Source organism: Gymnogyps californianus, chromosome 1, assembly GCF_018139145.2.
Source record: "Gymnogyps californianus isolate 813 chromosome 1, ASM1813914v2, whole genome shotgun sequence".
Taxonomy (NCBI): domain Eukaryota; kingdom Metazoa; phylum Chordata; class Aves; order Accipitriformes; family Cathartidae; genus Gymnogyps; species Gymnogyps californianus.
In genome coordinates this window covers 126,966,064-126,983,126 of record NC_059471.1, presented here as the reverse complement: position 1 = coordinate 126,983,126, position 17,063 = coordinate 126,966,064, and the positions used below count along the sequence as shown (strand labels likewise).

At 42.5% G+C, this 17,063-nt stretch overlaps 1 long non-coding RNA gene across 2 annotated transcripts in view; it reads left to right on the top strand.

The window, feature by feature from the left end:
- Window positions 1-17,063, top strand: part of LOC127015658 (uncharacterized) — a 245,271-nt gene that overhangs the window by 181,552 nt on the left and 46,656 nt on the right. For both annotated transcript variants that reach the window (XR_007766358.1, XR_007766359.1), the window contains exon 3: window positions 16,294-16,394. This is a non-coding gene — a long non-coding RNA (uncharacterized LOC127015658). The remainder of the gene's footprint in view (window positions 1-16,293; window positions 16,395-17,063) is intronic.

The window sequence follows — 17,063 nt, the reverse complement described above, 5'->3', positions numbered from 1 at the left end:
ACTACACTTCTGAGTCTGGATAGGCAGTTATCCTAGAGAATATGCTTTCAATATTCTCCATGAATCTGTGAGAGCAGCTTACACACGTGCGCACAGCGTAAATGGCAGAAGTGAATTTTGAACTCCATGTTGCTGGCTGTGGGGGCTAGGGATGCAGGTATCGGTGCTCTTTCTGCTTGTGTCCTAAAAAGCTCTAGCCAGATCTTTTTCTGCCATTCCTTACACACTTCCCTCTGCTTTATGGACTTCTGAACCTTGTTATGACTGAAGTTACTATGCTGTCTGTGTGCATACTGCAAGTGAGAAAAAAAATGAAGTCCACAAACTGTGGATAACAGCAGATCCCACAATACAGTGAAATCAAAATAGGATGTTGTATGCCAAGACACAGAGTTCTCATGGTCCTTATCTCTGTATGGAATAACTGGAAGTGGTTACAGTTTCCTTCATTTAGTATAACTGAATGTATCGAGGGCTGACTATCTTCAGTCAGATATTGACTGCCTGATGGCATGCGTCCTAATTTCAGGACGTGATGTCCTGGCATGAAGATAGGGTAGCCTTTTGTCCCACTGAGTCTTGAGTGCCTGAAATCTAAAGCTATGTTACTGTATTGGTGTCTATCCAACAAAGATGTGTGTTCTGCTTGTACCATGTGGAAAAATGAATAAAATATCTAAAGTTAAAAAACAATTCATAAACACCATATGCACATACATACTGCATGCACAACTTCTCTTAGAAAATATTACAATGGGACACCCTTCCAGATTCTGGTTGTAAAAGGCTGTAACTTAATTTCTTCTACAGGTTTTTAGTCAAAAAATACTGCAACAGAGTCTGTTTTCTTTCAAATCAGCAAAAGTATAGTAGAATAGAGAGTGTTCTTTAAAATGAAATATCGATCTGTCTGTCTAACATACAGTGCTTCTAAAGCTACCGACCTCTTAACTTGTAGGTGCCAAAAACTAATTCACACTTGGGGATACTGAGGCAGAAATTGGTGAGGTGACTAATCTAACAACATGCCCTGATGGAGTCTGTCTGACTGCGTTCCTTGCCATAGCTGCTTTGATTAACTTGCCAGAAGAGCTGATGTGGCCTGTGTGTGGATGTGGGAGTGGAGGGCTCTGCAGGTCCCTGAGTCATACTGTGGGGATGAAGCTTGCTGCTTGGGAGCCAGAGCCTCTTAGAGCAATGATGCCTGGCCCTAGGTGAGAAAAGGGGCTGTTCCCAGCTGTGAAGCACCAGACTTCTGGCATGTATCTTCTGGGGAGGCATCATCGTTTCTGCTGAATGCCTGGCTCACCAAAAAAACACAAGGAGAGGCTTGAGTGCTCTTTTGGTCCCATCTCCTGTTTGCTACAGCAGTACCATCGTTTGTTTTGCTGGCATAGAGTTGCAGTGTCTTTGTAAAACTGGAGAGAAGCTGTGGCACTGGGTTAGAAATGAGATGGATGACATTGCTGCAGCAGGGAAAGAACAGAGAACATCTGACGCGCTCTTTCTTCCCAACCCTGAGATCTGCATCTGGGTTTAATATTAGATAGGATCACTGAGGATAATTGTGGTTGGCAATTTTTACTTTTTAATGACTTAAAATGGCCTGTGATGTATTAGGCCCAGCAGTGTCGCTCCATAGCATGACTTCATTGTGAGACTTCCTGCCTCCACTAGAATGAGGGGTGCCGATGGTACCACTTCATCCATATTGCTGCTTTCAGCGTGTGGTACCCTGCCGTGTAGGGAATGCTACAGCTGGTTTTACTTTAGAAATATTAGTAGTCTGTCTGATATTATATCAATGGGACTTGCTGCTCCATAAAATTGACTGCTCTGTAGAGCAAAGACACAAGTACAAGGGCAAGCTGAGTCATTGGCTGTGTTTGGATGTGTTTTTGCATACTTTTGTGGGGAAAAGACATATCCTTGACAGGAGGAAGGCTAATTCTTCTCTGTCAGTCAGTGGAAGGCATAAGGTTCAGTGAGAAGAGATCAGATGGGCTTGAATGAATTTTGTAATTCTGAACGTATCTAGGAAATAGAGCTGAATGATGTATAGAGAACTCCTCTGTCAGTGTGGAAAATTAGAGATTTGAACAAGATGAGTTTAATATTGAAATGAAACGAGGGGAAGTTTATGATTAATAGGGTCTGACAGAGACAGCATACTTATATATAATTTTGGAGGCTTAGGAAATGATCCTTGGGTAGATGTGGGTCTGAGGTCTTAAGGGGAGAGGGGTGGCCCCACAGGGAACCCCAGCTCGCTTGTCTCTTTTCAGTGAAAGACCCAAAAGTTTTACATATCAGACGTAAAATGGAAGAGGTAAATCTTCAATTTCAGAAATTCAGAGCATCTTTTAAAATATTTTACAAGGTTGAAAAGATAAATTAGGAGTAAAGTATTTGTTGAGCTGAAACAGGCTTTTGGTTCATCTCATCTTTAGTCCTGCTTCTGAAGCAACTGCCATCAGTTGTTTCAGGGCAAGAGGTTTTCCTTCTAGATACTGCGTCTACCCAACTAAGCAATACTGAACGCGGGACATGGAGGCCAGGTTTTCTGACCCCTGCAATGATCAACCCCCATCCTGAAACATCAGTTTGTTACATTAACTCATAAATGACAAAATATGCAGATAGAGAATATTTGCCTTGTCTTACATGGCTACAGATGCAGCTCATAATCATTAAAATTACTCATTGGCCTGTGAGGAAAACATAAAGAAAGTTATTGTGTAGAAGCTAACAGAAAACGGTAAGATTCACAGCTCACTTGTTGTCTTTGTTCTAGGCAAATAATTAGCTGTTTTATTATATTCTAAGGAACTTTAGAAACTTGGGTTGTATTCTCCCCTCAGGACACGGTGAGGTTCTATATATTTTGCCTTGCACACTACTATTTTGAAATTTTCCTTCAGAGTGAGAATTATTTCTCCTTTGAACACCTTTATATTTTTTCCCTGTGTAAGAGAAAAACCATGTTCCCATACTGAAGTTTTCTGACTTACAATTATCCATGTAAAGTCAGCAAACACAGAATAATTACTTCTAATGCAGAATTTGCAATAAGCAAGTTTTATTAGAAATGGGGAAAGTGCAACTCTGGTCTTTGCCTGCCTCTCTCCAGAGTCCCATCCTAGTGCACTTTCCTTTAGGTGGCACTCCCACATTAACTTGTGTACGACCCGAACAGCTGTTTGTGATCTGTCATCTGTGTCTTCAAATATGATGGAGAGACTTAGAAATTATATTAATTGTGGTGTCCACATCCTCTCTTCATTAAAAGTTGAAAATTGCTGTTCAAATATTTCATAATCAAAAATTAATCCCAGTCTACCTGTTCCAAATCATATATTACGCCCTCTGGGAATGAATCCCAAATCCCTGTTACAATTTGGATGCTCTCTCCTCTGGGTATTGATTACAAATTCTGGTTATTGTTCACATACTTTGTCATAGGGGGAATTAATCTCAAGTTCCCATCTACTGTTCTGGGACTGAAAGCTATCTATAATTAAGATTTTTCTATTAAATGGATATTGACGATGAGCTTTTCCATCTACATTTTTGGGGTTATCTTCTGGCAGGGAAACTGCGTCTCAGCTCATGGAGAGATTCTTCATGCTGAGTATTCTGACCACGAATTTTCAGGCCACTGTGAGCGCAGGCGTTTTGCAGGAGCTAGTGGCATAGCTGGGCTGTTCTCTAGTGTTGACGTTGGGTAAGAAGACGCAAACATTTTCACAAGGACTCAGCAAAGTGGAGCAAATAAGACGGCTGAATAAAACTGGAAGCGTTGCATCAGAAATGTAGAGTAAGATGCGAGCGTGCAGTTTAGCCATAGTGAAGCACCCTACAATTGCGACCAGTTGCCACACGAAATCATTACAATCTTAGTTATGTAGAAGGGAGGAATAATTTGTCCTCCTTTTTGGCAGTGGGTAGAATAAGAATGAAAATACTGTGGTGAGAGGTAGCAGTATAAAAACACCAGAGACACCATGTATTTTTGATGTGTGAATCTGTGTTCTGTCTGGCTAATTTCAGCAACTTTGACTACAAAAACAACTGCTGCTATTGCCACGTAGATAGTCATTTTCCATATAATGATGCAAAGCACAGAGAATAAAAGTCTTCAGTTCCATAGCTGTGTCTATCCCTGTTTCTTCACGGGCAGAAAATCGGATCAGAACAGCCCTGAATTTCGGAGAAGCTGGAATCCGGACCTAGGTTTTCATGTTTCAGACCCACCGCTGCTGCTAATAGACATGGTGTTTCCAGTGGCAACAGTTGGCTCACGCATTCTTTCACACTTCAGAAGAGATCCCCGTTTCCTTTTTTTCCCCCCCTCTTCTTTAGCAGTGGGCAGCCCTGCAACCTTTTGATCATACTGACTTTGTACGTTACATGACTGAACCTAGCTATGCCAAACATCCTTTTAGAAAGTTTGACATTTGTGCCATTTGAAAAAAGAGGGGGAGAGAGAAGGAGAGAGGGGGAAGAATGAATCCTGGCAGCTTCCTCCTGCCCTTTTGATTAAGAGTGCAGTAAGTTAGCAGAAGAGGTGGGACTTTTAACAAGCCAGGGGGGTGCAAGCCGGTTGTGATCTGTGATGTATGCACACACATGCACACGGAGGAAAGGAAAGAAAAAGATGGAAGGTAGACAACAGTGATCAGAAATGACTACAAGAAATTAATTAATTGATAGAAAGCATACGGTGACAATCAAAGAGACTAGATGAGACAAAGAACATGGCCTTTGATACTATCCTAAACCAGGTGAAGGAGGTTGAACTCAGGAACTTCCAAGGTCCCTTTCAGACCCTAGTAATTTTAATTCTGTAACACCTTTGTTCCTATTCATTCCCTTGCAATTGCTATTTTGTGGGTATATTCTGTTCTATTTTATTCTGTTCTATTCTATGGTAAATTTTGTGTAACCATTAATACTTCCACTTCTTCCAAATTTTTGCCTACCTCTGTTATGCCAGTCTTGGAGACGGTGCAGAATTTATGGAACTGAAATGGCTGTTGTAATGTTGGCATGCAAAGAGAACAGGGACAAGACTTAGCTATTCTAGTATTTGTAAAAGAAGACAGGGAGAGAAGACTATTGCATAACTTTGGACAAGTCATAAGACTTTGTTGTGTCTTCTAACTCAGTCCCTTCATTTAGTTAAAATGCCAAAGGCTCGTTGGAAAAATAAAGTGTCCTAGCCTTGCAGTGAGTTAGAAAATTGCCCAGCTTGCTCCCTTCCCAACATGCTCACTTAGAGTTTTGCTACATTTTAGAAATTTTAGCTTCCTTTTCCTATTCCTCCAGGAAAGAGGAGGAATCTCTCTTAAAAATCTCCCAAGAAAGTTTTGTCACTGGCTGCCGTGTGAGGCAGTCTTGGAGGAGACAGTGTTTGCATTGCCCAGGGATACACACCATGCTCCTGGGGAGAGATGTGTCAGGCGGGCTCTGCGACAAGCCTGCCGTGCCCTAGCACATATTCAGGATGTGAAGTGACCCAAAGGAGCATCATCATGTTGGTATTGCAGAGAGTCCAAGTAATCGGCCCTTGTAAGGGGCAACTTCATAGCTCGAGCACATGGGCTTCTCTGTGTGCTTCAGGGATCACCCCACCCAGCATTCCACTTCAGTCTTTAGACTGAAGCCGATCTCTACGGCAGTAGAGAGGAAGGCTTTTGTAGAAGGGGAATGCTGAGGTTTTTTACATCTTCCTTTACTACAACCAGTGCTGGCCTTTGCTGAAGATGTGCTACTGGACTGAATGAATTGCTGGGTTAGTGTTTTGTGATAGCTCCTCAGTTACTATTTTTTTAAAAGAGAGAGAGAGGAAGAAAGGAGAAAGGAAAAGGGACGTGTGAGGAGAAATAGCAGGCCAGAAGGGGCAGTAACATTAGACAGGCTCTTTAAAAGTCTTAAAGAAAAAGTACTGAGTGTTTTAAAGTAAGCTTGCAATGATGTGTAAAATAGTTCCCTGTGTGAAAATCTATATTGATTTTTTTTCTTTGTTTGTATAGAAATTGTTCTCAGAATAGAAAGGCTTTGACATTTTGCCTTCTCATGTACTTAATCAGTCATTTGTGTCATCCGCTCTTACATGCATGTGTGCTCTGTCTTCTCTCTGGCTGTTGGCAGAGGATGGCTACTTGCTACTTCATACAGATCATTTCTAGAGCTACGGGTAATGGATAATGGTGTTGGAGACCCTGCTGCAACTCTGGTGGTCGTGGGATGTGTGGTGGTAGGGAAGACATGCTTTGGGTGGTGACAAGAGTGGATAACACAAATGGCTGATTGTCGTAGTCCATGATACAGTTGATTGCCACATGTACCAACCTACAGAAGTGTGTTGGCTTTTGAAAACCAAAGACTTCTATGTCATCAGGAGCTGGAGGTTACCATCAGAGCCCTTGCACTTGTTTCCACTTGGCTTCACAGTCAGAAAGGTAGCTTTGGGTTTTGGAAAAAAAAAAAATTTTTTTGCTTAGGCAATGGTAGTCACAAATAACCTGACTGACAAGATGATGTGAAAACAAGCTCCTCTTGAACACTGCTCATGCTAGTCCCCGTTCTTACAGTGAGATTTTATAGCTGCTGTGGTCAGCAAAGCCTCGTGTGGGCAGAGACAGAGAGAACTAGGGGAACAGTTTTTAGTGAAGAATGTTGACTTTTCTGCAGCGAAAATGTAAGTGGAGAACCACAGGGTCTTGCTGTGCCACTGACAGGGTCTTGCTGCTTGGCTTTTCTTGCTGCACTCCCTTTGCTTGTCAGGATGCTCTCAGCTTCTCCGGATTTTCCTGCGACAGGCCTGGCCGTCATGGTGGCGGCAGCTTCCCTTTCTCTGTCAGCGTTGTCAAACGGCTGTGCTTTTGAGGGGGAAGGAGGCAGCCGGCCAGGAGCTGAGCGTGTTGGTGCTCACCCCCACTCGGTGTCATTGCATTGAAGAGAAGTCCTGCGGGACAAGCCCGGGGCGGTGGGGGCAGTTGAGCCTTGCGGGAATCAGTGCCTGTGTTTCTGGGAACAAGGGAGCAAATGGCTCGTGGAGCCCCGCTTCCAAGTGGCTCTGTGCAGGGGGGCTCACTGAAGCTGTATTTTTAACACAGTTGGGTATAAATGGCCCATTTTTACCTCTGCATACATCATCTACATCATCCCTTCACTTCCTTCCTCTTTAAGTGATGTCTTATGCATAGATTTGTCATTTACGCTCCAACTGCATTTTGCATTATTACATTTTAATGATATTTGAAGTTCTTTCATACATATTTGAGTTCACTGATATAAATGAAAGAGGAGAAATAATCAGCATACTTGGTTTATCTGATGGCATAAAAATGTTGTATCATAACTTTGGCAATTTCTTGGATAAGATCAAGCACAACATCAAATACTAAGAGAGGGTCCAAGTACAGCTGTCTATCTGACTGGCTCTAAAGTTAGGGTCATTCAAAGTCAACAGCTGAATTTTGCAGTTTGGCCCCATTTGTACCTCAGTTAAAAAACATTTAACCAATTCTACCCCTTAAGCTTTGTAACCCGTGGGTTTGGTTAAAATGAAACTCAGATCTGAGTGGCCCTTGACCCTCATTGTTTTTTGTAAAAATGAACATCTCACGTATTGGCTTTGTTTGAGGATGCTCTGCATGATCTAGAGGGTCTAACCTCCTCCACCCCGTATCTCCTGCCGATTTACAATCTGTTATAATCTATTAGGAAACTTGAGGCTTGAGGGCAGAATTTTGTGTAGGGATAAAAGATGCTTTCATGTTGGTGCTATGGGATATTTTTTTTTTTTTTAATTCTTTCCCTCATTCTCCATTTCATGAAAATTCATTAATCTGTGACATTTAAAGACTCTGTCTGAGAGGTGTCTGGAGCAGCGGCCGGCTGCATACATCAATAGTTTCTCAGAGTCTGGCACTCTGTCAATATTTGGGGGCCTCAGTAACAGCACTTAAATGCACTGCCTGCCAGCCGTCACGCTCTTAGCATGTCTGTAAGAGTCTGAATGAGCGGATATTAGCACGTCAAGTCCTTTCACAACTGGCAACACTTTAGAGACAAACTGCTTGGTAGGTATCTCTCCTCTTCCCTCCCCTCCTGTTTTCTGGCATGTCGTCTTTGTTTATCTGATGTGATTTATGTATTTACACACAAATATGCATCCTGCGAGGAGGCATCATAAATCCTGAGGCTAGAGGTGGTATTATGGCATAATCTATATAACAATGGAAATGGGCTGAAGCTGGATTTGGACCCAGAACCAGATTAAGCTTGGGTTGACTCCTGGGCCAGTTGAGTCAGGAACAGAGTTTTGTTTGGATTTCATGGTGCCAAAATCTTTAGAGTTTAGTTCCAAATAATGAGAATCTTGGACAAAAATTTTACAGGAAGTGCTACTGTGGCAGTATTTCAACCAGCTCCAAACCAGAAGTGGAAAACAAGCAATTTCAAGACTTGGGCTGTATTCAAATCAAAACTGTTAGAGCAGGTTCAGAATCCAGACCTTCTGTTCCTTTTTTAATCCTATCCCACTGCATAAATTGGATTCACAGCTGAATATTACTCTAGATTACCCATGAAACCTCCCTTTTCAGTGGAAAAAAAATCAGGGAAGCAAAATACAACTTTTTCTTCTTTCTCCTGGTGGAATAGGAAGTATAGTAAAAGCAATTTGGATTCACAGACATTTATTGCTGTCCTCCCCCCACCCTTTTATTGGGTCGAAATGTTATGGCCAGAGAGCAATCAGTGTCTTTTATCATGCAGTCATGTTTATTTTTTCTTTACCCATTGTGCTTCACCCCTTGCTTATTATGTTGCTGGATCTACGGCTCTGAAACCAGGCTGTCTAGAAAAGTGAATGGCCACAGTGTCTGGAAGTTTAGATTGGCTTTTTAGAGCTGAATTGTAGGCAGAAAGCAGGCCATGAAACTCCGTCTGAATGTTTCCATTTCTAAGTCTCCTTAGAATATTCTTTTTTTCATCCTATTTCATGCCATATATACGAAAAGGAGATGAAGGGATGGGTGCAGAGTGAGCCCTCCATTAGGAACATTTTCCTGACTGAATTTTGGGAACAAATTCTTAGAAGAGCAAATCTGAACTCAGAGGCTCCTTATCATTCCTACTTCACAAGTCCAGTAACACCAGCCAGTGCCCCTCAGCTGTGACCTCCAGCACATCCTTCAGTGCTAGCTTGAGGCAACAGCTTCTTAATCCTTTTCCAATAACATCCAGAAACTTTTTTTTCAATCAATTTCCAACCTTCCCCTGGTAAAACCTGCAAAAATTTGGCATGATAACAAAGTAGACAAAATAATTCTGCTAGAGCTACCTTGCAAGAGTAAGTTGGCAACAAAAATAGCTAACTACCCCTTCTCAATCATTTCTTTGCTCTTTTTAGCGCTCTCATCTGCTGCCTTTATCTTGTTTTTTCCCTTACTCCAACTACAGCTGCATCTGATCTCCATTTTCCTGCTTGTGTCCCCAGAGCACCTGCAGTTATACAGTATTTTGTCACCTGTTGGAAAAAAAGGAAAACCCTGTGAAAGTTTACAAATGTCTCCACAGAGGCAGTGGGTAACAAGGGATGCATTTATCCCTGCTTCAGGCCAAGCAGCAAAGGGAGAATAAACAGGCTTAAGGCTTCTGTGAATATTGGAGATGCGTCTGGCTAGATGGCAGCAATGGCCAATAAGTACAGACAATCGACAGGGAGGAGGATTTATTTTTAATTATAATAATTGCTCCTTTAGCATGGTGTGGGGGCACTCATATGCAGAGGGGAATGGCCGACTGCAAATGCTGCCCTTGGACAGAGCGTGATCGCCTTGGCAGCGACCGGTGCCGTCTGTACGCCTCTAGCAGTCCCCTCGCAGGAGGCTGGGGGTGAGGCGCAGCCGCAGGGGCTGTGAAATGGCAGTGGTGTCTCCTAGAGCTGAGCAGCAGCCCCAAGGATGGAGAAAAATAGCGTGAGGTTAAAGCTGCGGTGGGACTCCAGGATACCGGGGGCACCCAGGATCAGGCCCGTAGAGTAGGAATAATCACCCCATATACTCTGTAGTTGCTCTTTCTCAGTCTGTACTTTGTGCTGCCTTTTACGGTCTCAGCAAAGTAACACATGAGCTTACCGTAACCCACGCACCTTTTGTACCCAGGGAGTACATCTTAAGACATAATGGGGCACATTTGCAACTCTGTCCCCAGTGTTTTAAAAACGTGACTGACTTTATTGTCAGTGACAGCCATGTGTGCTCTGAGAAACCTCCCCACCCCCAGCCCCGAGTGCTGCGCGTCGAGAGTTGAAGAGTTCGTAATGTTGCATTCGTTTCTATTTCTGTGTTGTTTATTTTCTAACGAGCTCTGAAGTTGTCTTTTCATTAAGCAAGTTGGCCTTGCGAGATGCAAGGGGTCTTCAAAACAGAGGCAGGCAGACCTCTTCCCTTCAGCCTCACAGGCTGTTTCCACCTCTGTGCAGCCATTGAACTTGCATTTCCCATTCCTACCGGTGACAATTGTGTGCCTAAAGCCCTGCACAGAGAATTTGGAGGTTGCCCGTGAGGCTTTCCACTAAGCAGCTCTTTCAGTCCAGCTACCTGTCCTTCCCTGGAGGGATGAGAGGATTTGTCCCCAAATAATGGGGGTACAAAAGTTCTGAGGGGATCTTGGGTTTCAGGCTTCATTCAGCACATGTCCCTGTTGGTTCCTGGTAGCTGTAAACGAGATGCTTTCTTTGAGCACCGAAATTGATGAAGCAGGAAAAATCTAGACTTGTCATCCGTTCATATTTTACCTCTATTAATAAGTAATTAATTAAAAAAGAAGCTGATGTTCCCACGATGGGCCGCTAAATGTATGCAAGTGAAACTATTGGCATTAAAAAGAGATTTGACTGCAGTTGAGCAGTTATTTATATTATAGTAAATCATATAGGCCCCAGTTGAGATGAGCAATCTATTGTGTTAGGCACTGTACAGACATGCTGTAGGAGGTGCATCTAACCCCGACGAGCTGAGACGGCAGAGACAAAGTGTGGACAGAGAGACGACCATAAAGAAACAAAATAACTCACCTTGGATGCAAAGACAGGGGCTGAACCAAGAAGAGAATGTAGATCCCCTGCCTCCCTATTCTTCTTTCATTAAGTTGAGAGCTGGTTGACTCACAGTTCAGCCCTTAGATTTAGATCTGGGTAAAACTGTTGAGTTACATGTTTTATTTGCTGAAAACTGCTTGCCTCAGATACAAGTTAGCCAAAACTGTAGAAAAACATACACTGAGAAAAAATTTAAAAGAAATGTTTTGGAAAGCTAAAAGGTTTTGTTTTGATATTTCTAAACAAGGTTTCCTTTTGTCTTTTGAAACAAAGTCAATTTTAATTGAAATGTATCAAACACAAACAAAAAACTAGCCCATTTTGTTAAACAGCTAGGTGGGTTTTGATTTTTTTTCCTTTCTGTGTTCTCAGTTTGGTCAGCTAGCCAAATAAATCAGTTATTTGCACAACTGTAATTCTAATTAGAATGTTGGGCCCTGGGGACTTGGGCTATATATTTCAATACGGTACATATTTATAATACCAAGTACCCTGCCTGGTACTCCATATATAATAATAGCAAGCAGTCCAGTGCACTGGGGAGATGAGGGCACTGGGGAAGACCCAGTGCTTTTTAGCTCTTAACATTTTTATTTTCAGTTGTAGTAGTACTTTGGAGGGTATTGCTTACAAGATAAAATTTGCATTTATTTGAGCAACTCACAAATGGGATTCACTGCAAAGCTATCATTAAAGGGAAATAAAGCAGAAGAAGGAACAAAAGATATATTCTCAGCAAAGTCTGACATGTAGTCACTTTCAGAGATCTTTGTCGCCACAGGAAAAATGCCATCTTCTCACTCTACCACCACCCCCCAAAATCCTGAAAAACAAGCAGATAAGTACAGGGGCTGTTTGTAAAGTGCTGCGACTCAAATGCTGTTCCGCTGTCTTGTGGTCTATTTCCAGTGTTTCTACCTTACAAACAATTTAGTCATTTCTATGTGATCATTCCTATCTTGAAGCAGTTTCCTCTTGTTCCAGTTCAAAACCACAGTGCCCATTTTCTGTGAATGACTTCAAAGGGGGGGTACTCTGACATCAGGTATTCCTGATGTGCTTCTTGCTTGTGTAGGTGTTGCCACTCTTTGTAGGTAGCTGGTAGGAACTGAAGGAGTCACTTTAAGTTTGTCTGTATGTTACTCTTCTTCTTCTTGTTTTAACCGATATTATTTAGTGTTTTCTCCATTTACATACGTCCATGAGAAATAAACCCATGATGTTATTCAACCTTATAACCTTGTTAGAGAAGCACTTAAAGGACAGGGTGAGATGTTTTCTACCCGGCACGGTCAGTGTGGTGTTCATTCTGCTTGTTTCTTGCAGAGGAGCCCCACAGCCTGAGCACTCTGCCACTCGCTCTGCAGTGCCGCAGCCTGCAATCTGGCAGTCACAGTGCTCCCTCCAGGTGATGTTCTTTGCAGCATGCAGGGCCAATGCTGGTTTTGGCTCTGCCCCAGTCCCAGTTGAAAGGCTCAGGTGTACGTCCCCTATGATCCTCCTGTAATAAAACGGACTTCTTCCTATGAACCCAACTGGCTTGGTGAGTTAGTGGTGGAGAAAGATGCCTGTAGAATTGCTAGGCCTTGACTGCTAAGTCATTGAAGATTAGGACCAGGCTTTCTAGTGGAGAACTCTTCAGCGTTCACTTCCCTTGACTGAAAAATCGTAACTGTAGAAAGCACTAATGCCAGTCTTGATCTGATAGTCTAGCTGCAGAATGACAACCAAATAGGGAGCCATGGATAAAATGTAAGAAATGAGACTTGACCAAGTCCTCTCTGACTCCCCACAGGTACTCTTTGATGAGGTTAACTTTGTGCACATTTTTGGAAATTTCTTTTGACATCTGTGAAGGCCTCGTATCACTTTGTCCTTACCTCCTGAAGTCTGGGGCATTGCTGGACAAAGTGAGGGTCTGCTCCAAGCTGTCAGATTTCTTTCTCGCTTCCATTACCTCACAGCTACCCCATTTAATACTGTCTGATGGTAGGGTACCACAGGATTCAAGATAAGTGGAAATGTGGTAGGAAAAAAGGGTAGATAAGATGGGTGGGACCAGAGACTTGACTAGGGGAGCTGAGAGTACGCTGTAGTATGTAGGAGGATGGGCAGACATTTTTACGAAGTACATATGCATGTAGGGAGGAGGGAGCTGCCTTCATTAGTCTTCATTTGTTCAGGACTTCTGCTGTTACATTTTGGCAGTCCTAGTACTCAACCCTGATGCTCAGAATATTCCCATGAGATTACGTGGTGCCTGTGAGGCTTGCAGCCCCGAGGTGCAGGAACACAGGTCCTCCTGCTGTTGCCACCAGTGCTCTGGTGTAGAAAATTGTGGAGAAGTGAAATGTTTACCTCTGGTGGTTGCTGTTTTCTTTGTGCACTGACTGCTACTGTACCAAGCGAAGGTTTGTCTAGACCAGAGCTCAGGGTTACTTATTATCCTCATAATCCATTTCCTTTTGCCAACAGCAGTGGCTTATGTGGATAAGTCAGAAGGGAATGCTCACATCACGGGTAGCCTCTTTTCTATGATCTTCATTAAGCTTTGGACCATTAGCTCAAGATGCGTGATTATTTTGTTTGTTCGAACAGCAAGACAAGCAGAGTTTCCTCTGAGTGTTTCTTTCAAGCAAACCAGCATGACTGAAAACTGGGAGCTTGCCAGAAAATGTTACGTGAAATAGTAGTGGCAGGTTCATCTTAGTGTGGGCGGAGAGAGAGCTGTACCCTCTATTTTACTACTTCAAACATGCAGTGTCCATATGCCATAGTTGAGCTGGTTTATGGATGGAGTATGAAGGCTACTACTTGATCTACTTCGTGCAAACACTGTGCGAGTGCCGTAGATATATGGTCTTATGGGTATGAGTATCAGCTGTTGTTGCAGTCCAAACACACAGCATCAATATTCAGTATGCTATAGACAGTCCCATTTTCCTCCTTTGTATTTAGTGTTAGTACACAGAGCCAAATACTAAAAGGGGGGTGGGGGGGTGGGTCACATGATTAAATTAATACCATTAATTATTTAGAAACAATCAAAGGAAATACAAGACGTCTGGCTTTAAGCCCAAACAACTCATGGCACTGCTGTTGCCTTGTAACCTCATCAGCTCTTAGTCCAGTCATCTCTCTTCTTTCATTATGAACACAGGAGATGCCCCGCCCCACCGCTCCCTCCCCCCCCCCCCCCCCCCCCCCCCCCTTCTTTCCTGCCTTATTTCTGGCAGCTTGGAACACAGATCACAAGACTGGACTATAGAGTTGCCTGATTTTGTGTGTATAAACTCTGATTAGTTCTACGATGAAAAGGCATCCCCCCCCCACATCCCCATGGTATACAATAGTGTTTGATTAGCAGCGTGTTGCAGCCATAGGTTGTGTTTTTCTCTTCGTCTCGGTATTGGGAACTAGCTGCTGCAGAAGGGAAAAACACTGGTGTTACTGCAGTGCTGAAAGTCGTTAAACACGCGTGTTACAGAGGCTGCATACAACATACAGTGAGAGACGGTTCCTGCCCTGAAGAGTGGACAGTCTACGTAGGCAGAAATGCTGGAGGAGAAATAGCATCGCGGAGAATGGAAGCGCTTTGCCCGTGATTGTGCAAGAGGACTGTGGCAGACCCAGGCCACTGACCTTGGCATTCACCTTCCCCTGGCTGAGACCAGTGGTCCTACCCTTTGTAGCCGTGGCCAGGCGTTTTCCATCGGAATGATTTTTCAGTGGAAACTCTTTTGCTTGAAATAAAAATTTTCCTTGGGAATAACTGTTTCACCCAAGAAAAGTCAAAACAAATATTTCCCAACTGCTGGTTCTGGAAGGCTCTTTACTCTTTTTTTTTTTTTTTCTCCTTTTTCTAGCTAGTTGATGGAAAATGTCCATTTTGGTTATCTGAGAGGTGAATTTTTGTGGAAGCACCTTCTCATGGGGAAAAAAGACCCACTTGGCTATTTTTTTTATTCCAACTCAGCAGTAGAACGTTTTGGAGCCCCTTTCCCCCCAAGTAATTACATCTTCATGATAAGATAGTTCCATTTTCTCTTCAGCTCAGTCTTTATTAGTATAGATGATTTAATACAATCTAATCATGCAGTTCTCGTCTTCTGTAGGTAAATTAGTACCTACAACTTCCTGAAATGGTTTTACAGTTATTGGGGCAAAACAAAGTTTCTTGCTGATCATTAGGATTCCACTTTTCTGTGCACTGGTAAATGTGGACCCGTTTTGATTACTAGCAGATGTATTGAAGTTGTTCTCATTATGTCTACGTCTGTGGAGAGGCACTGACTTTCGTTTTCTTAATCCGAAAAGCATAGTTTTGCTGGCTGTTCTCTTAATGGTTGCTGAGAGTTGCTGTGAAGAACTCTTGTTTTATGAAAAGGCATTGAGACTTCTGTCACAGTAAGGATCTCTAGACTGTCTTTACCTACTCTTGACTACTATTCTGAAGATGCACATTCCCAATTATCTGTGAAAAAGTATTGAAATAGGCTTCCTTGGTTCTGAAAAGCTTACTTTAGACTACTGCTCTCTATTATTTGTAGCATTCCATAGCCTACACTTGTCCTCAGAGGATGATGGCATCAGCTAAACATATTGGGTGTGATTTTTCAAAGTATGCAGTTATCCACATTTGGTTCCCACTGCATCCGATGTGTGTTAACACTACCTTCAACAAACACAGAGTTAGGCCCATGCAGAAGGCTTTAAAAACCAAAAAATGAAACCCACCTCTTGCACCCTGGGCTATTTGCAGGCAAGAACATATGTTGTAAGTGCCTCTGCTGCTTTTCAGGGTGTTTGCTGAAGGGGCTTAGGCTGCTCTCTGGGTAATGGTGTAGTTCATTTTGATGCTATGATAGGTTTGTTTCTTTAATGTTGTCCCTTTAAGTTTATCGTATGTTTTCAAAGTATTGTATCTCTTTGAACTAAATTTAAACGAAAATTCTCTGTATCCAATAAACTAAAAAAATCTCTTAGATTAAGCTGTTCCAAGGTTTCGTTTGTTTCCTTATACTAAAGCCAGTACTTTTTATTTTGTTGTCCTCAGATGTAGTAATTACGTACAGTTTGTTGTTTATGTAAAACTTATATTTTTCTTTTCCTTTTTCTTCTCTCCCTTTACTTTGCCTCTTCCTAACATCTACATCGCATATTGATGGCAAGAGCAGCAGTGGTTGGCAGTTTTCCTCAACTTTGCAAGAAAGAGAGAGATTTGGTTGGAATGAAACCTTGCTCTCCGTACAGCCTGCTTGAGATGCAGCATTGAAAGGTATCGTCTCATTTTCTGTCTTGAAACCAAAGATGAAAACCACAAACAGGTAGAAATCTCGGTGCCAAACCACCTGTTGATTCACAGCCAGAAAGCCCTTGGCAATACATTTCTCAGTGTATCCAGTTGGAGCGGTTGCATGGCTCATACCCACAGTATCTGTCTGTGCCTGCAAGTTTGGTAAAGAGGCTAATTCATTTGAGAAGATTTGGATTGAAATTTAGGTAAAGTTAGCAGGGCAAAGACTTTTCTGATCTTAGTCTTGCTTTTTGCCTAGAGTAGCATACATCACTCATATAACTTGGTTCAGCATTGAAAATACCAATCCTGAAGTCACAGGCTGTGCATTATAGAGCAAAATGAGATTTGTTGAAACCAGCTGTGTGTGGAGAGTCCAGATCTGCAATAGCTTAATATCCTGGAGGTCAGAATTGAGGTGGATGGATGAAACTGTGAAGACAAAAGTTGTGAAATAGTCTGCTAGTAGCGTCAATACTTCATCTTTTGAGAGTATTACAATTCAGAAAATCAAGTTAAAATGCTATCCTTGGACTGCTACACATATGCTCCCTGTGACATGTGCATTACAGAAACAGCCACTGTGTGCTAATATGGCATTAAAATTTTGGACTCCACCCACAAAAATTAATAACATTCTTGAAATAAGAG